Source organism: Apium graveolens, chromosome 5 (assembly GCF_009905375.1).
Source record: "Apium graveolens cultivar Ventura chromosome 5, ASM990537v1, whole genome shotgun sequence".
NCBI lineage: Eukaryota > Viridiplantae > Streptophyta > Magnoliopsida > Apiales > Apiaceae > Apium > Apium graveolens.
In genome coordinates this window covers 167430419-167449926 of record NC_133651.1, presented here as the reverse complement: position 1 = coordinate 167449926, position 19508 = coordinate 167430419, and the positions used below count along the sequence as shown (strand labels likewise).

The 19508-nt window shown below is 41.0% G+C and overlaps 2 non-coding genes across 2 annotated transcripts; both read right to left on the bottom strand.

Moving 5' to 3' along the window:
* Window positions 1-2267: 2267 nt before the first annotated feature.
* Window positions 2268-2375, bottom strand: LOC141662962 (small nucleolar RNA R71). Its single transcript, XR_012551060.1, has one exon. It is a non-coding gene; the product is annotated as a small nucleolar RNA R71 (small nucleolar RNA).
* A 9680-nt stretch (window positions 2376-12055) lies between these two features.
* Window positions 12056-12162, bottom strand: LOC141662399 (small nucleolar RNA R71). The gene has a single exon (XR_012550518.1). It is a non-coding gene; the product is annotated as a small nucleolar RNA R71 (small nucleolar RNA).
* Window positions 12163-19508: the final 7346 nt, after the last annotated feature.

Below are 19508 nucleotides of genomic sequence, written 5' to 3'. Positions count from 1 at the left end.
CATGCAAAATAACTAGAGTAAGAAAGTAACCAAGATTAGAAACCTACCTAGTGAGCATAGTAACCTGGCTAGCAAATAATGTTCTGAATATTAAAGGTAGTACTAGGCTAGCAATATAGTTTGGAGAATAGCTTAGCTAGGAAGATATTGCAAAATTTGCAAATCCTTGGAATATATACTAAAAGATTTATCACATTTTCAAGATGCAACCTAGGCAAGTGATAAGCAGCATTTTATACCACTTAGAATGTCTCATAACGGCTTGAATTGGTGTCTTAAACTCAAGTATTTTGTGTATTTGACGCATTTTCTAGTATTTTTGCATTTCAGGGTATAACTTGCTTAGATAGGTGGTTTTTATCAAATAAAGCTTAAGGAAGTGCTTGGAATCGGTCTAGGGGTGATGAGCGAAGAAATCAGCAAAAACAAAAGCAAAATAAAGTATTTTCCAGAAGGGTAGCACGCGACCGCGTGCTAGAAGCAGGCGACCGCGTGCCAGCAAGCGGCTGCGTGGAGGCAGCAGGTGACCGCGTGCGTGCGGAATTTCAGAATCTGGATTTTATTAATTCAAGTACAATTGGGCTTCTGTTTGCGCTGGTTCTCTTGGGCTATTATATAAACCTTATGAGAAGACATTTTCTTCATCAAAAGCAAGGGCACGAAGATTGAGAAGACCGTTTAGCACGCAAAAACGAAGAAGAGGAAGCATATGTTTATCTTGTGATTCTTTTAATTCGTTGTAACAGTGGATGCTAGTTTTCTTTATGCTTTGAACCTTAATACTCTTGTGACGTACTTCATTATTTATTAAGTATTTTTATTAGCCTTATATCATTGTATTATTATCATGCTTTCATATGAACCCATGGTGACGATGAGTTCTATTATGGGCTAATCGTGATCACGGGATCCTAGCGGATTTACTATGGAATTCTTTAGTTAATTGTTTAATACCTTGGTATGTGGTGATTGTATGATATCTAGTATAGGTTATGCTTATTCTTCTTATATGTGTCGCGAACATGTAAGATAGCCTGTTAATCTCTTGTGAAGCGACATTGAATCTTGAGATTTAGAACTTGCCATGCTAGCATAGGTTCATGTATTGTATGCATGATTAGTGGGTAACTCTAACCATTTTACTTGCCCTGTGTAATCATCATGAATGACTTATGGTTAAATCGTTATGTTGTCAAATTATGTAGACATATAGGGTCTCAACATAAATGATGCCTGTTCAACTTCTATCTTAATTGTGGATGCTTGGTAGAATGGTATTCGTATAACGAAAGTTGGCGTTTATCAGTTATGTGTTGTTCGATAAATATCATCATCATTACATGCTAAGGTTAATAACAATAAATATTGAATGAAGTAGTAATGAAGTTAAGATCTCATGTGTGTTCAATATTGTTAATTTAAGTGTTTAATTCTCGTAATAATTATTAGTTTACCAACCTTAATTGTTATTTTCTTGGCATTGAAGAATAATCATACATTGGTGAGTAAGTGTTAATTAAATATAATTAATCAGAGTCTCTGTGGGAACGAATTACGAACGCGTATACTTGCATGATTTATTTAGCGCATCCTTTGTGCCTAACAAGTTTTTGGCGCCGCTGCCGGGGACTCAGTGTTAATTTGTTTAGTTTATGTACTTGCCATCAGTGGTCATTAGGATTCATTGATTAAGACTTGTTACTTACTGCTTCCGGTTGTGTTTCAGGTACTCTACCGAGCGTTTATGCAAACACATTCTCGCACTCGCAAGAAAAATCTGGATAAAGCTGAGGAGACAGATAAGGCTCTTGACTTTCCGGAGAAGATAGTTTTTGAAGATTCGGATAAAGAGAGTGAAAAGAAAGAACCTGAACAATGGGTGATCGTCCAGCTCAAGCTGATCAAGCTCTTATGGACTTTTCTCGGCCTAAAATTGATGACATTCAGTCAAGCATCATTCATCCGGCTATTCAGGCCAATACTTTTGAAATCAAGCCGGGCACTATTCAGATGGTGCAGAATTTTATTTCTTTCGGAGGGGCTGCGACTGAAGATCCCAACATGCATATCAGGAATTTTGTCGAGATCTGTAGTACTTTCAAATATAATGGTGTCACTGATGAGGCTATCAAGCTGAGGCTTTTCCCATTCTCTTTGAGGGACAAAGCTAAGGACTGGTTAAATTCTTTACCAGCTGGGACCATCACTACTTGGGAAGATCTTACGCAAAAGTTTCTGGTGAAGTTCTATCCAATGGCCAAAACTGCAGCTGTGAGGAGTGCTCTTACTCAGTTTGCGCAGCAACCAGGAGAATCTATGTGCGAAGCTTGGGAGCACTACAAAGAGATGTTGAGAAAGTGTCCACATCATGGGATGCCTGACTAGATGGTGATCACTGGTTTCTACAATGGTTTGGGGGTCCAATCTCGACCCATGCTCGATGCAGCTTCTTGGGGTGCCTTGTGGGCCAAAAGCTATAATGAGGTTTATAATCTCATTAAAACTATGGCTGCAAACGAGTATCAAAACCTAACTCAAAGGATGATGCATGGGAAAGTAGTAGGTATTCTGGAAGTTGATACAGCTATAGCTATTGCAGCATAGCTCAAGGTGCTGACTATGAAGGTCGATTCATTAAACAACTATGGCTCAAATCAATTATCTAGTGTCTGTGAGCTTTGTGCAGGCTCTCATGCTACGGATCAGTGTTCTCTTGTTAATGAATCTTTTTAGTAGATGAACAATTTCCCGAAACCGCAACAACCTATGCCCGCTACTTATCATCCTAATAACAGAAATCATCCCAATTTCAGCTGGAACAATAATCAGAATATTGTTCAGCAATCATATTAGCAAGCTGCAAATAAACAATTTAATCCACCTGGATTCCAGCAACCTCGACAATTTGCTCAAAGGAAACCATATCCTCAACAAGGAGGTGCTGCTCCACCTTCTAGTGTTGATTTCGAGGAGTTAAAGTTCTTGTGCAAAAGTCAGGTTGTTTCTATCAAGACCTTGGAAAATCAAATTGGACAAATAGATAATGCCTTGCTCAATCATCAACCTGGCACACTTCCCAATGATATTGAAGTGCCAGGCAGGAAGGAAGCTAAAGATCAAGTCAAAGCTATCACCTTAAGGTTTGGAAAAGTTGTTGATGCTGAAAAAGCAAAAGACGTAGAAGTTGAAGTTGTAGATGAAGAAGGAATGCAAAAGGAGAAAGAGGGGGAATCAAGGAAGACTACTATTGAACACACTCTGCCTGAGGGTAATACTGGGGAGAAACAACTCTATCCTCCACCACCTTTTCCTAAGTGATTGCAAAAACAAAAGTTGGACAAGCAATTTGGTAAGTTTATGGAGGTGTTCAAGAAACTTCACATCAACATACCTTTCGCTGAGGCTCTTGAGCAAATGCCTAGTTATGCAAAATTCATGAAAGGTATTCTTTTGAGGAAGGTGAAACTGGATGATCTTGATACCATTGCTCTGACGGAAGAGTGCAGTGTCGTGCTGCAATAGAAGTTACCTCCAAAGCTTAAGGATCCAGGTAGCTTCACTATTCCTTGCACCATTGGCAAGTTGTCATTTGACAAGTGCTTTTGCGATTTGGGAGCAAGCATCAATCTGATGCCGTTGTCTATCTTCAAAAAGCCGAATTTGTCTGATCTGAAGCCCACCTACATGTCTCTACAATTGGCCGATCGTTCGATTACATACCCACGAGGCATCGTGGAGGACGTGCTAATAAAGGTGGAAAAGCTCATCTTTCCTGCAGATTTTGTCATTCTGGATTTCGAGGAAGATAAGAAGATTCTATAATATTGGGAAGACCTTTCTTGGCTACAGGCCGTACCTTGATAGATGTGCAAAAAGGTGAACTCACTATGAGGGTGCAAGATCAAGATGTGACATTCAATGTGTTCAATGCGATAAAATTCCATATGGAAGATGAGGAGTCCTTCAAGGTGGATTTGGTCGATTTTGTAGTTACTTCAGAACTTGATCATGTGCTAAGGTCCGATGCCTTAGAAAAAGCCTTATTGGGGGATTTTGACAGTGAAGATGATGAAGGCAATGAGCAGTTACAATATCTGAATTCTTCTCCTTAGAAACAGAAGTTAGACATGCCATTTGAATCTCTTGGTAATACTGATCTCAAGAATACTGAGGGAAAGCTCAAACCATCTATTGAGGAAGCACCTACTTTGGAGCTTAAACCACTTCCTGAACACTTGAGGTATGCTTTTTTAGGTGATGCATCTACTTTTCCTATTATTATTGCATCTGACCTTTCAGGTAGTGATGAGGACAAGCTCTTGAGGATTCTGAGAGAATTAAAATCGGCCATCGAATGGACTATAGCAGATATAAAAGGGATCAGCCCTTCATACTGCATGCATAAAATTCTGCTAGAGGAAAGTAGTAAGCCGACTGTTGAGCAACAATGAAGGCTTAATCCTATCATGAAAGAAGTGGTGAAGAAAGAAATTCTTAAATGGCTAGATGCAGGAATCATATATCCTATTTCTGACAGTTCTTAGGTGAGCCCCGTGCAATATATACCTAAGAAATGAGGTATTACTATGGTAGAAAATGAGAAGAACGAGCTCATCCCCACTCGAACAGTCACAGGATGGAGGGTATGCATGGATTATAGGAAGTTGAATAAAGCCACGAGGAAGGATCACTTCCACTTCCATTCATTGATCAGATGCTTGACAAATTGGCTGGTCAAGAGTATTATTATCTTCTGGATGGCTATTCGGGCTACAATCAGATTTGCATTGCACCAGAAGAGCAAGAGAAGACTACTTTCACTTGTCCATTTGGCACGTTTGCTTTTCGCAGAGTTTCTTTTGGCTTATGTGGTGCACCTGCCACTTTTCAGAGATGCATGATGGTCATATTCTCTGATATGATTGGAAATAATGTCGAAGTGTTCATGGACAACTTCTCCATCTTTGGACATGCATATGATGAATGCTTGAATAATCTCCGTTTGGTGCTCAAAAGGTGTGTTGAGACCAATCTGGTGCTCAATTGGGAAAAATGTCACTTCATGGTGCAACAAGGCATCATTCTTGGGCATAAGGTCTCTAGTAAAGGTCTTAAGGTGGATAAAGCCAAGGTGGGTGTCATTGAAAATCTTCCGCCACCTATTTCTGTGGAAGGAATCCATAGCTTTCTTGGTCATGCGGGTTTTTATCGGCGTTTCATCAAGGACTTCTCTAAGATATCTAAGCCATTGTGCAACTTTCTCGAGAAAGATGTTCCTTTCAAATTTGATGATGAATGCTTGGAAGCATTCGAGACTCTCAAGAAGAGTTTAATCACCGCACCAGTTATTACGGCACCTGATTGGAGAGAACCTTTTGAGATGATGTGTGATGCAGGTGATTATACAGTGGGAGCAGTTCTTAGGCAGTGAAAGACTAATATCTTTCATGTGGTCTATTATGCTAGTAAGACGCTAAATGGAGCCCAACTGGACTATACCACTACTGAGAAGGAGCTCTTGGCTATAGTTTTTGGTTTCGAAAAATTTTGATCTTATCTACTTGGGACAAAGGTGACAGTGTTCACTGATCACACTGCCATCCGCTATCTGGTCTCAAAGAAGGATTCGAAGCCTAGACTTATTCGTTGGGTTCTCTTACTACAGGAATTCGAGTTAGAGATCAAGGATCGAAAATGTACTAAAAATCAAGTAGCTGACCATCTCTCTAGATTGGAGAATCCCGATTCTACTTCACATGATAAGACATTGATCAATGAATTTTTTCCGGATGAGCAATTGTTCGCAATTCAAGAGGAAGAGCCATGGTTCGCAAACATTGTGAACTATCTTGTTAGCAATATAATGCCTCCTAATATGAATGCTGCTCAAAAGAAGAAGTTTATTCATGAGGTGAAGTGGTACATGTGGGATGAACCATATTTGTTTAGACAAGGAGCTGACCAGATCATCAGGAGATTTATCCCATTCTGTGAGACGGAGGGGATATTACCAGACTTTCATTCCACAGTTTATGGTGGACATTATGGTGGTGAAAAGACATCAGCTCGTATTCTTCAAGTAGGTTTTTTCTGGCCTACGTTGTTTAAGGATGCACATCAATTCGTTTTAAGGTGTGATCGTTGCCAAAGAGTTGGAAATCTTTCCAGAAAGGATGAGATGCCTTTAAATGTGCTACTTGAAGTTGAGGTCTTTGATGTTTGGGGAATCGATTTCATGGGACCATTTATCTCATCCTGCAATAATCAGTACATCTTGCTGGCAGTCGATTATGTCTCGAAATGGGTAGAAGTCAAAGCTCTACCAACTAATGATGTAAAGGTAGTGTTGAGTTTTCTTCATAAGCAGATATTCACAAGGTTTGGAACGCCACGAGTTATCATAAGTGACGAAGGGTCGCATTTTCGTAATCGTAAGTTCACTTCTATGATGCAATGCTATAATGTGAATCATCGCATTGCTACTTCCTATCATCCGCAAACTAATGGTCAAGATGAAGTGTCTAATAGAGAGATCTAATGCATTCTAGAGAAAGTCATTTGTCCGTCAAGGAAAGATTGCTCTTTGAAGCTCGATGAAGCTGTTTGGGCTTATAGAACAACATACAAGACTCCACTTGGGATGTGCCCGTTTCAACTTGTCTATGATAAGGGATGTCATTTACCTGCGGAGCTTGAGCATAAGGCTTATTGGGCATTGAAGAATTTAAACCTTGATCTAGATGCAGCTGGAAAGAAGCGAATTCTTCAGTTAAATGAACTTGATGAATTTCGACTTCAAGCGTATGAAAACAACAAAATGTACAAGGAAAAGGTAAAAAGGTGGCATGACAGGAAGCTATCACCTAAGTCATTCGTGTCGGGGCAGCAAGTTCTTCTATTCAACTCTCATCTCCGACTTTTTCCTGGAAAGTTGAAATCAAGGTGGTCTGGACCATTTATTGTCAAAACTGTGTTTCCACATGGAGAGGTGGAGATTTTTGAGAACGATCCGGGCCAAGCATTCAAAGTAAATGGTCAGAGATTGAAACACTATTATGGGGATACGGAAAACAGTGAAGTGGTTACTGCCGTTTTATTGTCAACTTGATCGTATAACTCCACGCCAAGTTAATGACATAAAAGAAGCGCTTCTAGGGAGGCAACCCAAGATATGAGACCATAGGACACCTTAGAATATAGTACTTTATCCAAAAACCCAAAAAACTCAGAAAAAAGTTGCAAAAGTTTTTTTTCCAGAAACCTAGCATGCGCCCGCGTGCTAGGAGTGCCCGGCCGCTTGCCAGCAGGCACCCGCGTGCTGGTGCCACGCAACCGCGTGCGTCCCTGACTGTTGAAAAATCATTTTTCAGCCTAAAAAAAATAAAACAAAACAAAAAAAATCACAAAAAAATTATAACCCATTAACCCACGATTTCTCCCCCATACCTTGCCACAATCCCCACTCCTAATCAAATTCTAACCGTAATTTTGCCCTATAAATACATACAACCTCTCCATACACATCCCACACACTTTCACTCTACAAAATCTCTCCTACACACCAAACATAAACTCTCCAACTCTTATTCTCAATTTTCATGTCCCCAAAGAGATCACAAACTGTGGGTAACAGTAGCACCAACTCGACTGCTACTGATTCTACGAGGAATACTGCTGTGAGGCCCCAATTATTGGATAGGGCTGCTGAAGAAGAGTACACTAAGCTTCTGACTAAGCCTATTATGAGGGAGAGGGGGTTCTTGCCATCAGGGAGGGATGGTGAGTCGCTACCGATGATTGCTGAGAAGAGATGGATTACATTCTGCGAGTCACCTGAGGCGCTTCCGATGAGTATCATTTGCGAGTTCTATGCGAACACCAAGGCCGACAAGAATGGGTTTTCTATTGTTCATGGGCTTACTTTTGATTATCAGCCCGAGGTGATTCGCCGGGTGATTAAACAGCGACAAAGGAAACCACAAGAGGAGCATTGGAATGCAAAAGCCCTAGAGGACTTTGATTTGGACTTGATTATTGCTACTCCCTGTCAGTCGGGCACAGTGTGGAAGTTCAAAAGGGGATCTAATGATTATCGTAGTTTCCCTGCTATCGCGATGAACAGGTATGCTCGTGCTTGGAATGCGTTTATATGTGCTAATATTCTTCCTTCTTTGCATGCATATGAGGTTACAATGGAAAGGGCAAGGTTGTTATGGGGAATTCTGAATGATGAATATTATGTGGACCTTGGTAAGTACATCTACCAAGGGATTTTGAAGTTTTTGAGGGGGAAAAGCAATACTCTATCCCGTATGCCTCTATTGTCACAAAGCTTTACAAGGCAGTGGGAGTCCAGTGACCTTCTTATGAGCAGTTGCAGATGCTGGCCACTCCTATTGATTCATTGACTTTGAATGCGATGCAGGAGTGGATAGATGGAGAACCTGAGTCACATGGTTGGGGGTATCACCTTCCAGGAGGAGTTTCAGCAGTTGGTGCTACCATGGCTAGGCCCAGTCAGGCTCAGGGAGAGGCAGGCTCTTCGAGAGCTCAGGGAGGAGATGGTTCGGGATTGGCTGATGTCTAGTACAGGAGGCTTTCAAGGAGGATGGATGCGATATATGAGTCACAGAGTCGGTTTGCGGAGGAGCTCACCCAGGCACTTGGGACTGCATTTAGAGGCCTTGGAGCTAACATCCAGTGGCCCATTTTTGGTGAGGATTCTGCTTATCCACCTTCTGACACTCCACCCTATGAGGGTGATGATTCGTCTCAGTAGGTATACCCTGTGTTCTTTTCTATTACCTTCACTGGGGACAATGAAGATTTTAAGTTTAGGGGTAGTAGTTAAGGAACATATTTGTGTGTGTGTCATGTAGTTGCATTTTCATGTTAGTTTAGTTCATATAGTTGCATATTTTTGCCATATAGTTTTTTTAAAGATTTATAGATTTATTTATCATGTCATATAGCTCATGCATATACCATGATCCCTTTGTGTTGCTTTATCGATTAATATATGATATTGATGCGAGTGTAGTGATAGCATTAAAGTGATGTTAAATCTTGTTAGGTTGTTATGCATGCTAGAAACACTTGTAATTTCACTAAGCCTTAGAGTATGCTTAAGGACTAGATTGTTGTCATTGTTTGATGGTTTTTAAGGTTAATCTATTGCTTATACTTAGAATGCATGCTAGGCTCTTAATGATAAAAGACATGAAAAGATAAAAATTAGAGAAAAAAATTGGAATTTATTGCTAGTTGTGGCTAGGCGTCAAATGGCTAGTAGCCGGCTCGTATTGTATACGAGTAATCTAGGGTTGAGCAAGATGGAGCGAAACGCACTTACTCAGAAATTGAAAAAAGAAAAAAAAAAGAAAAAAAAGAAAAAAAATATGGTTTAATGCACAATTGATCACAAGTGGGCTCTTTGGTATTCGAGTTATTAAGTTCTTAGGGGACTTTGTGCCTAGTGACCTAAGGCTTTTATAGTCTGGGATCCGCTAACCTAATGCTCGCTAAATGGGTATCATTGCGTAAGTCTTTTGTGGACCTCACTCATTGCACGATCAAATAAGCATTATTTTATGTGTTGAATAAAAGCATGATTCCGTAATAAACTCCAATAATCTTGAAGTGTTATAAGTCATTTTGTGTCTAGAATATATTCTTCGTATAAGCTTGTGATTGCCTTGAGGGTAATTAAGTTATGGTGATTGATCTAGTTTCGAAGCATATCATTTAAGCATTCGCACACACCACATTTCTAGTTGTATGTTATTTTGTGTGATTTGATTGATCTTTAGTCGCCTAATTGCATTTGTTGATAGTTCATGTGTTGGTTGGTTTAGTCATCGCGAGGGGATTGCTGCATTCATATAAGTTGCATTCATGCATATTTTATTCTAAGTTTAAGTCTGTGATGCTTGAGGACAAGCATCGATTCAAGTTTGGGGGTGTGATAAGTGGCATTTTATACCACTGATAAGTGGCATTTTATACCACTTAGAACGTCTTATAATAGCTTAAATTGGTGTCTTGAAATCAAGTATTTTGTGTATTTGATGCATTTTTCTAGTGTTTGTGCATTTCAGGGTATTAGTTGCATTTCGGGGGAGAAATCATCAATAATAAGCCTTGGCATGTGTTCAGCATTGCAAGTGGGAAGAGAGGAGCAGATTACAGCGAAGAAACGGAGCAAAAACAGACTATTTTCCAGTAGGGGTCTGAGCGCCCGCTCAGCTATGCTGAGCGGCCGCGCAGGGTCGAGAATTCAGAATATTTATTTTATACTTCTAATTCTGTTTGGCTTCCAACTTCTATGTAATCTGAGTTTTATGGGACTCCTATATAAGTAGATTTCAGAGACGTTTCATGTGTTTTGGATCGTTGTATTAATCAAGGAGCGAAGGAGATAAGGAAGAAGACCGTTTTAGCACACCGCAACGAAGATGAAGCATATTTTCTGTGATTCTTTGTTTCGTTGTAACGTTGGATGCTAGTTTTCTTTACTTTGAACCTATTTACTCTTGTGACGTACTCTGGTTTAATATAATTAGTTTATTTATTATTCTCTTGTGTTATTTTATCATGTTTTCATATGAACCCATGATGACGATGAGTGCTAACATGGGCTAATCGTGATCATGGGGTCGTAACGGATTTACTATGGAATTCTTTAGTTAGTTGTTTAATACCTTAGTGTGTGATGATTGTATGATATCTAGTATTGGTTGTGCGTATTCGTCTTATGTGTGTCGCGAACATATAAGATAGGGTGTTAATCTCTTGTGAAGCGATGGTGGATCTTGAGATTTAGAACTTTCCATGCTAGCATAGGTTCATGTACGATGTTGCATGATTAGTGGGTAACTCTAACTGTTTTATTCGCCCTGTATAATCAAAAGGAATAACTTGTGCTTAAATCATTATTTTGTCAATTTCTGTAGACATATAGGGACTCAACATAATTGATGCCTATTCAACTTCTATCTTAATTGTGGATGTTTGGTAGAATGGTATTAGTACAATGAAAGTTGGCTTTTATCAGTTTCGTGTTATTCGATTAATATCATCACTATTGCATGCTAAGGGTAATAACAATGACTATTGAAGGAAGTAGTAATGAAGTTGTGATCTCATGAGTGTTTAATATTGTTAATTCGAAGTGTTAATTAAGTGGTTAATTTTAGTAGTTAATTTAGTTAATAATTAGTTAATTAAATCTAAGTGTTATTGTCTTAACATTGAGAAGTAATCATACATTGGTGAGTGAGTTTAATTGAACATAATTAGTCTGAGTCTCTGTGGGAACGAACTAGAAAGTATTCTATATTACTTGCGAACGCGTGTACTTGCGTGTATTATTAGCGCGTGTTTCTGCCCTAACAAGTTTTTGGCCCCACTGCCGGGGACTCGGCGTATTTGTTTAGTTTATGTACTTACCATCATTGGTCGTTAGGACTCAGTGATTAAGACGTGTTACTTATTATTTTCGGTTGTGTTTCAGGTACTTTAGCGAGATTTTATGCAAACTCGTTCTCGTACTCGCAAGAGGACTTTAGATACAACTGAGGAGACAGACGAAGTTCTTGATATTCCGGAGAAGATATATTTTGAAGATTCGGATTCAGGAAGTGAGCAGAAAGAGCCAGTAATCATGGGTGATCATATTGTTCCGACAGATCCAGCTCTTATGGACTTTTCTCGGCCTAAAATTGATGACATTCAGTCAAGCATTCTTCATCCGGCTATTCAAGCTAACACCTTTGAAATCAAGTCGGACACTATTCAGATGGTGCAGAATTCTGTTTCTTTCGGAGGAGCTGCGACTGAAGACCCCAACATGCACATAAGGAATTTTGTCGAGATCTGCAGTACTTTCAAATATAATGGTATGACTGATGAGGCTATCAAGCTGAGGCTTTTCCCATTCTCACCGAGGGATAAAGCTAAGGACTGGTTACATTCTGAACCAGCTGGGTCCATCACTACTTGGCAAGATCTTGTGCAAAAGTTTCTGGTGAAGTTTTATCCAATGGAAAAGATTGCTGCTATGAGGAGTGCTTTTACTCAGTTTGCGCAGCAACCTACAGAATCTATGTGCGAAGCTTGGGAGTGCTACAAGGAAATGTTGAGAAAGTGTCCACATCATGGAATGCCCGATCTCGGCCAATGCTCGATGCAGCAGCTGGAGGTGCCTTGTGGGCCAAAAGCTATACTGAGGCTTACAATCTTATTGAGACTATGGCTGCAAATGAGCATCAAAACCCAACTCAAAGGATGATTCCTGAGAAGGTAGCAGGTATTCTGGAAGTCGATGCAACCACCGCTATTGCAGCGCAGCTCCAAGCGCTGTCTATGAAGGTCGATTCTCTAGCTACCTATGGAGTCAATCAAATAGCTATGGTCAATGAGCTTTGTGAAGGTTCTCATGCTATGGATCAGTGTTCTCTTGTTAACGAATTTGTTCAGTATGTGAACAATTATCAGCGACAACAGCAGCCTGTGCCAACTACTTATCATCCTAACGACAGAAATCATCCAAATTTCATCTGGAGTAATAATCAGAATGCTATTCTGCCACCATATCAGTAAGGTGTGAGTAAATAGTTCAATCCACATGGATTCCAACAACCACAGCAGTATGCTCAAAGGCAATCATATCCTCAACAAGGAGGTGCAGCTGCATCCGCTAGTGCTGATTTTGAGGAACTTAAGCTGTTGTGCAAGAGTCAGGCGGTGTCGATCAAGACCTTGGAAAATCAAATCGGTCAAATAGCCAATGCAGTGCTCAATCATCAACCTGGCACTCTTCCCATTGACACGGAAGTGCCAGGCAGGAAGGAAGCTAAAGAGCAAGTCAAGGCTATTACCTTAAGGTCTGGGAAAGTTGCTGAGGCTGAAAAGGCAAAAGAAAGAGAAGCTGAAGTTGGAGATGAAGAAGCTAAGCAAAAGGAGAAAGCGGTGGAACCAAGGAAGACTACTGTTGAACACACTTAGCCTAAGGGTAATACAGGGGAGAAACAACTTTATCCTCCACCACCTTTCCCTAAGAGATTCCAACAACAAAAGCTGGATTAGCAGTTCGGTAAGTTTCTGGAGGTGTTCAAGAAACTTCACATCAATATACCTTTCGCTGAGGCTCTGGAGCAAACGCCTAGTTATGCGAAGTTTATGAAGAGTATTCTTTCAAGGAAGGTGAAACTGGATGATCTTGAGACCGTTGCTCTAACGGAAGAATGAAGTGCTGTGCTACAACAAAAGTTACCTCCAAAGCTTAAAGATCCAGGTAGCTTCACCATTCCTTGCACCATTGGCAAGTTGTCTTTTGACAAATGTCTTTGCGACTTGGGAGCAAGCATCAATCTGATACCGTTGTCGATCTTTAAAAAGTTGGATTTGCCTGATCTAAAACCCACCTACATGTCTCTACAATTGGCTGATCGTTCTATTACTTACCTAAGGGGCATAGTGGAGGATGTGCTAGTCAAGGTAGATAAGCTCTTCTTTCCTGCAGACTCTGTTATTCTGGATTTCGAGGAAGATAAGAAGATTCCCATAATCTTGGGAAGACCTTTCTTGGCTACTGGTCATACCTTGATAGATGTGCAGAAAGGTGAACTTACTATGCGGGTGCAGGATCAAGATGTGACCTTCAATGTATTCAAAGCAATGAAATTCCCTATAGAAGATGAGGAGTGCTTAAAAGTGGATGTGAATGATTCTGCGGTTAATTCAGAACTCGATCATATGCTAATGTCTGATGCATTAGAAAAGGCCTTAGTGGGGGATTTTGACAGTGATGAGGAGGATGGCAACGAGCAATTACAATATCTTAATGCTTCTCCCTGGAGGCGAAAGCTGGACATGCCGTTTGAATCTCTTGGTACTTCTGACCTCAAAAATGCTGAAGGAAAGCTCAAACCATCAATTGAGGAAGCACCCACCTTGGAGCTTAAGCCATTTCCTGAACACTTGAGGTATGCTTTTTTAGGTGATGCATCTACATTACCTGTTATTATTGCATCTGACCTTTCAGGTAGTAGGGAGGACAAACTCTTAAGGATTTTGAGAGAATTTAAATCGGCTATTGGATGGACCATAGCAGACATCAAAGGGATCAGCCCTTCATATTGCATGCATAAGATTCTGCTAGAGGAGGGTAGTAAGCCAACTGTTGAGCAATAGCGCAAACTTAATCCTATCATGAAAGAGGTGGTGAAGAAAGAAATTCTGAAGTGGCTGGATGCAGGAATCATTTATCCTATTTCTTACAATTCTTGAGTGAGCCCCGTGCAATGTGTGCCTAAGAAAGGAGGTATCACTGTGGTAGCAAATGAGAAGAACGAGCTCATCCCCACTCGAACAGTCACGGGATGGAGAGTATGCATGGATTACCGAAAGTTGAACAAGGCCACGAGGAAGGATCACTTCCCTCTTTCATTTATTGATCAGATGCTTGACAGGTTGGCTGGTCAAGAGTATTATTGTCTTCTGGATGGCTACTCGGGGTATAATCAGATTTGTATTGCACCAGAGGATCAAGAAACACTACCTTCACTTGTCCATTCGGCACGTTTGTTTTTCGCAGAGTTTCGTTTGGGTTATGTGGCGCACCGGCCACTTTTCAGAGATGTATGATGGCTATATTCTCTGACATGATTGGAAATAATGTCGAGGTATTCATGGACGACTTCTTCGTCTTTGGACATTCGTATGATGAATGTTTGAATAATCTTCGTGCCGTGCTCAAAAGGTGTGTGGAAACTAATTTGGTGCTTAATTGGGAAAAATGTCATTTTATGGTGCGTGAATGCATTATTCTTGGGCATAAGGTCTCTAGCAAGGGTCTTGAAGTGGATAAAGCCAAGGTGGGAGTCATTGAAAATCATCCCCCACCTATTTCTGTGAAAGGAATCCGTAGTTTTCTTGGTCATGCGGGTTTTTATCGGTGTTTCATCAAGGACTTTTCGAAGATATCTAAGCTACTGTGCAACTTGCTTGAGAAGGATATGTCTTTCAAATTTGATGATGACTGCTTAACGGCATTCGAGACTCTTAAGAAGAGTTTAATCACTACACCAGTTATTACAGCACCGGATTGGATAGAGCCTTTTGAGATGATGTGTAATGTGAGTGATTATGCGGTAGGCGCAGTTCTTGGGCAGCGCAAGAATAATCTCTTTCATGTGGTCTACTATGCTAGCAAGACCTTAAATGGGGCCCAAATGAACTACACCACTACTGAGAAGGAGCTCTTGGCTATAGTCTTTGGTTTCGAGAAATTTCAATCTTATCTGCTTAGGACAAAAGTTACAGTATTCACTGATCATGCGGCCATTCGCTATTTGGTTTTCAAGAAGGATTCGAAGTCGAGACTCATTCGTTGGGTGCTCTTACTACAGGAATTTGAGTTAGAGATCAAGGATCGAAAAGGTACTGAGAATCTAGTAGCTGACCATCTCTCTAGATTGGAGAATCCTGAGTCTACTTCACATGATAAGACATTGATCAACAAATCTTTTCCGGATGAGCAGTTGTTCGCAGTTCAGGAGGAAGAGCCATGGTTCGCAGATATTGTGAATTATCTAGTCAGCAATATAATGCCTCCTAATTTGACCACAGCTCAAAAGAAGAAGTTTCTGCATGAGGTGAAGTGGTATATGTGGGATGAACCGTATTTGTTTAGACAGGGAGCTGACCAGATCATCAGGAGATGTATCCCATTCTGTGAGACGGAGGGGATATTACGAGACTGCCACTCCACAGTTTATGGTGGACACTATGGTGGTGAGAAGCCGGCAGCTCGTATTCTGTAAGCAGGTTTTTTCTGGCCTACTTTGTTTAAGGATGCTCATCAGTTTGTTTTAAGATGTGATCGTTGCCAAAGAGTGGGAAATTTGACGAGAAAGGATGAGATGCCGTTAAATGTGATGCTTGAAGTCGAGGTCTTTGATGTTTGGGGAATCGATTTTATGGGGCCTTTTGTCTCGTCCTGCAACAATCAGTACATATTGCTAGCAGTCGATTATGTCTCAAAATGGGTAGAAGTCAAAGCTCTACCGACAAATGATGCAAAGGCAGTGTTGAATTTTCTTCATAAGCAGATTTTCACAAGGTTTGGAACGCCACGAGTAATCATAAGTGATGAAGGGTCACATTTCTGCAACCGTAAGTTCACTTCTATGATGCAGCGTTATAATGTGAATCATCGAGTTGCTACTTCCTATCATCCGTAAACAAATGGTCAAGCAGAAGTGTCTAACAGAGAGATCAAGCACATTCTAGAGAAGGTTGTTTGTCCGTCAAGGAAGGATTGGTCTTTAAAGCTCGATGAAGCTGTTTGGGCTTACAGAACAGCATACAAAACTCCACTTGGTATGTCCCCGTTTCAGCTGGTGTATGGTAAGGGATGTCATTTACCGGCGGAGCTTGAGCATAAGGCCTATTGGGCGTTGAAAAAGTTAAACCTGGATCTAGATGCAGCTGGAAAGAAGCGAATGCTTCAGCTTAATGAACTTGATGAATTTCGACTCCAAGCGTACGAGAACAACAAAATGTACAAGGAAAAGGTGAAGAGGTGGCACGATAGGAAGCTACAACAAGTTCTCTTATTCAACTCTCATCTCCGACTTTTTCCTGGGAAGTTGAAATCAAGGTGGTCTGGGCCTTTTATTGTCAAAACTGTGTTTCCACACGGAGCGGTGGAGATTTTTGAAAATGATCCGGACCAAGCATTCAAGGTTAATGGTCAGCGTTTGAAGCACTACTATGGGGACACGGCAAACCGAGAAGTGGTTAGTGTCGTTTTATTGACAACTTGAGGAAGGTACGTAATGTCAAGCTAATGACGAAAAAGAAGTGATGCGTGGGAGGCAACCCATGATTTGTTGTTACAGGAACCCTTAGAAGTTAAAAACTTATCCAAAACCACAAAAAAATCAGAAAAACGGGACCAGAAAAAATAATCCAGTAGCCCCCGAGCGCCCGCTCAGCTCTGCTGAGGGACCGCTCAGCAAGCTGAGCGCCCGCTCAGCTTTGCTGAGCGACCGCTCAGGGGTCGGCTGGGAGAAAAAAAAAATTAGTCCATAAAAAATAAAAAAAAATCAGAAAATAAAAAACAAATTACAGCCCATAAAACCCACGACCTATTCCCCATTATCCCATGATTTTACACCTTAAACCCACTCCTAATCAAATTCTACCCTAATCCATACCCTATATATACATACACCTATCCCATATATCTCCCATACACTTTCTACACTTCAACTCTCTCCCAAACACAATAACACAATTCTCCAGCACTTTTATTCAGATTCGATGGCACCCAAGAGAGCAAGGACTATTGATAGCAGCAGCACAGTCCCTACTGCTGATTCTTCGAGGGGTACTGCTGCGAGGCCTCGTTTGAATGATAGGGCTGCTGAGGAGGAGTACACTAGGCTTCTGGGGAAGCCGATTCTGAAGGAGAGGGGATTTTTGCCATCGGGGAGGGATGGTGAGTTGCTGCTTATAATCGCTGAGAAGGGGTGGATAGCTTTTTGTGAGTCGCCTGAAGTAGTGCCTATGAGCATGGTTCGCGAGTTCTATGCGAACGCGAAAGCCGAGAAGAATGGGTTTTCTGTGGTCCAGGGGATGACGGTTGATTATCACCCAGCGGCGATTCGCCGGGTGATTGGACAGAGATAGAGGAAGCCCACGGAGGAGAACTGGAATGAGAAGACTGTTGAGGATTTTGACTTGGATTTGATTTGTGCTACTCTCTGTAGGCCGGGCACTGTATGGACTTCCAAGACTGGAACTAATGAGTATCGTCACTTTTCGGCGATCGCGATGAACAGGTATGCCCGTGCATGGAATGTATTTATTTGTGCTAATATTCTGCCTTCTTCGTATGCACATGAGGTCACAGTGGAGAAAGCACAGTTGTTGTTGGGAATTTTGAATGAGGAGTACTATGTGGACCTTGGTGAGTTCATTTACCAAGGAATTCTGAAGTTTTTGAGGGGAGCTAAGCACATGAACATCCCTTATGCATCCACGGTTACTAAGCTTTACCGAGCAGTGGGGGTTCAGTGGCCATCTCATGAGCAGTTGCAGTTGTCGGCCGCTCCTATTGATTCCGGGACTCTGAATGCGATGCAGGAGTGGACCGGTGGTGAGCCCGAGGAGCATGGGCTGCGTTATCATCTTCCAGGAGGGCGTCCAGCACGAGGTGCTACTATGGCGAGGTCGAGGCGTGATGAGGCTGGTTCTTCTAGAGCTCAGGAGGGTGCTAGGATGGCTGATGCCCAGTATAGGAGGCTGTCACGAAGGATGGATGCTATGTACGAGACGCAGAGCAGGTTTGCTCAGGAGCTCACCCTTGCGCTAGGGACTGCTTTTCGAGGCCTTGGAGCTGACATCCAGTGGTCAGTTTTTGGTGAGGACTCTACATATCCGCGTCCTGATACACCACCCACTGAGGGTGATGATGATGATGACTCCGAGTAGGTATACCCTGTGTTCCTTTCTACTACCTTCACTGGGGACAGTGATGATTTTAAGTTTGGGGGTGGTAGTTAAGGAATATTTTGTGTGTGTGTCATATAGTTGCATATTCATGATAGTTTAGTTCATATAATTGCATCATTTTTGCCATATAGTTTTTTTTATTTATAGCTTTATTTGTTTATCATGTCATGTAGCTCATGCATATACCATGATTCCCTTTTGCGATGATTTACCAACTGATTTGTGATGTCGATGCGAGTGTAGTGATGGCGTTAAAGTAATATTGAGTCGTGTAGGTTGATATGCATGCTAGAAACACTTGTATTTTCACTAAGTCTTAGAGAATGCTTAAGGACTAGGTGGTTGTTATGGTCTGATTGTTTTCGAGGTTAATCTATTTATTATGCTTAGAATTTTATAATAGGTTCTTAGTGATAAAAGGCATGAAAAGAAAAAATGGAGTAAAAAATGGAATTTGTTGCTAATTGTGGCTAGGCGTCAAATGGCTAGTAGTCGGCTCGTATGTTTATACGAGTAGTCTAGGGTTGAGCAAGATGGAGCGAAATGCACTTGCTCAGAAATTTTGAAAAAAAAAGAAAAGAAAAAAAAAAGAAAGAAAAAAAAGAAAGAAGAAAAAAAGTATGTGTTTATGCATAATTGATCACGAATGGGCTCTTTGGTATTCGAGTTATTAAGTTCTTAGGGGACTTTGTGCCTAGTGACCTAAGGCTTTTAGAGTCTGGGATCCGCTAACCTAACGCTCGCTACATGGGAACCAGTGTATAAGTCTTTTGTGGACCTCACTCATTGCACGTTCAAATAAGCATTATTGTTATGAATAAAAAGCATGATTCTGTAATAAGCTCCAGGATTCTTGTAGTGTTATAAGTCACTTTGTGCCTAGAATTTTTATTCTTTGTATAATCATGTGATTGCCTTGATGATAGTTGAGTCATGATAATTGATCTAGTTCTGAAGCATATCTTTTAAGCACCTGCACACACCAC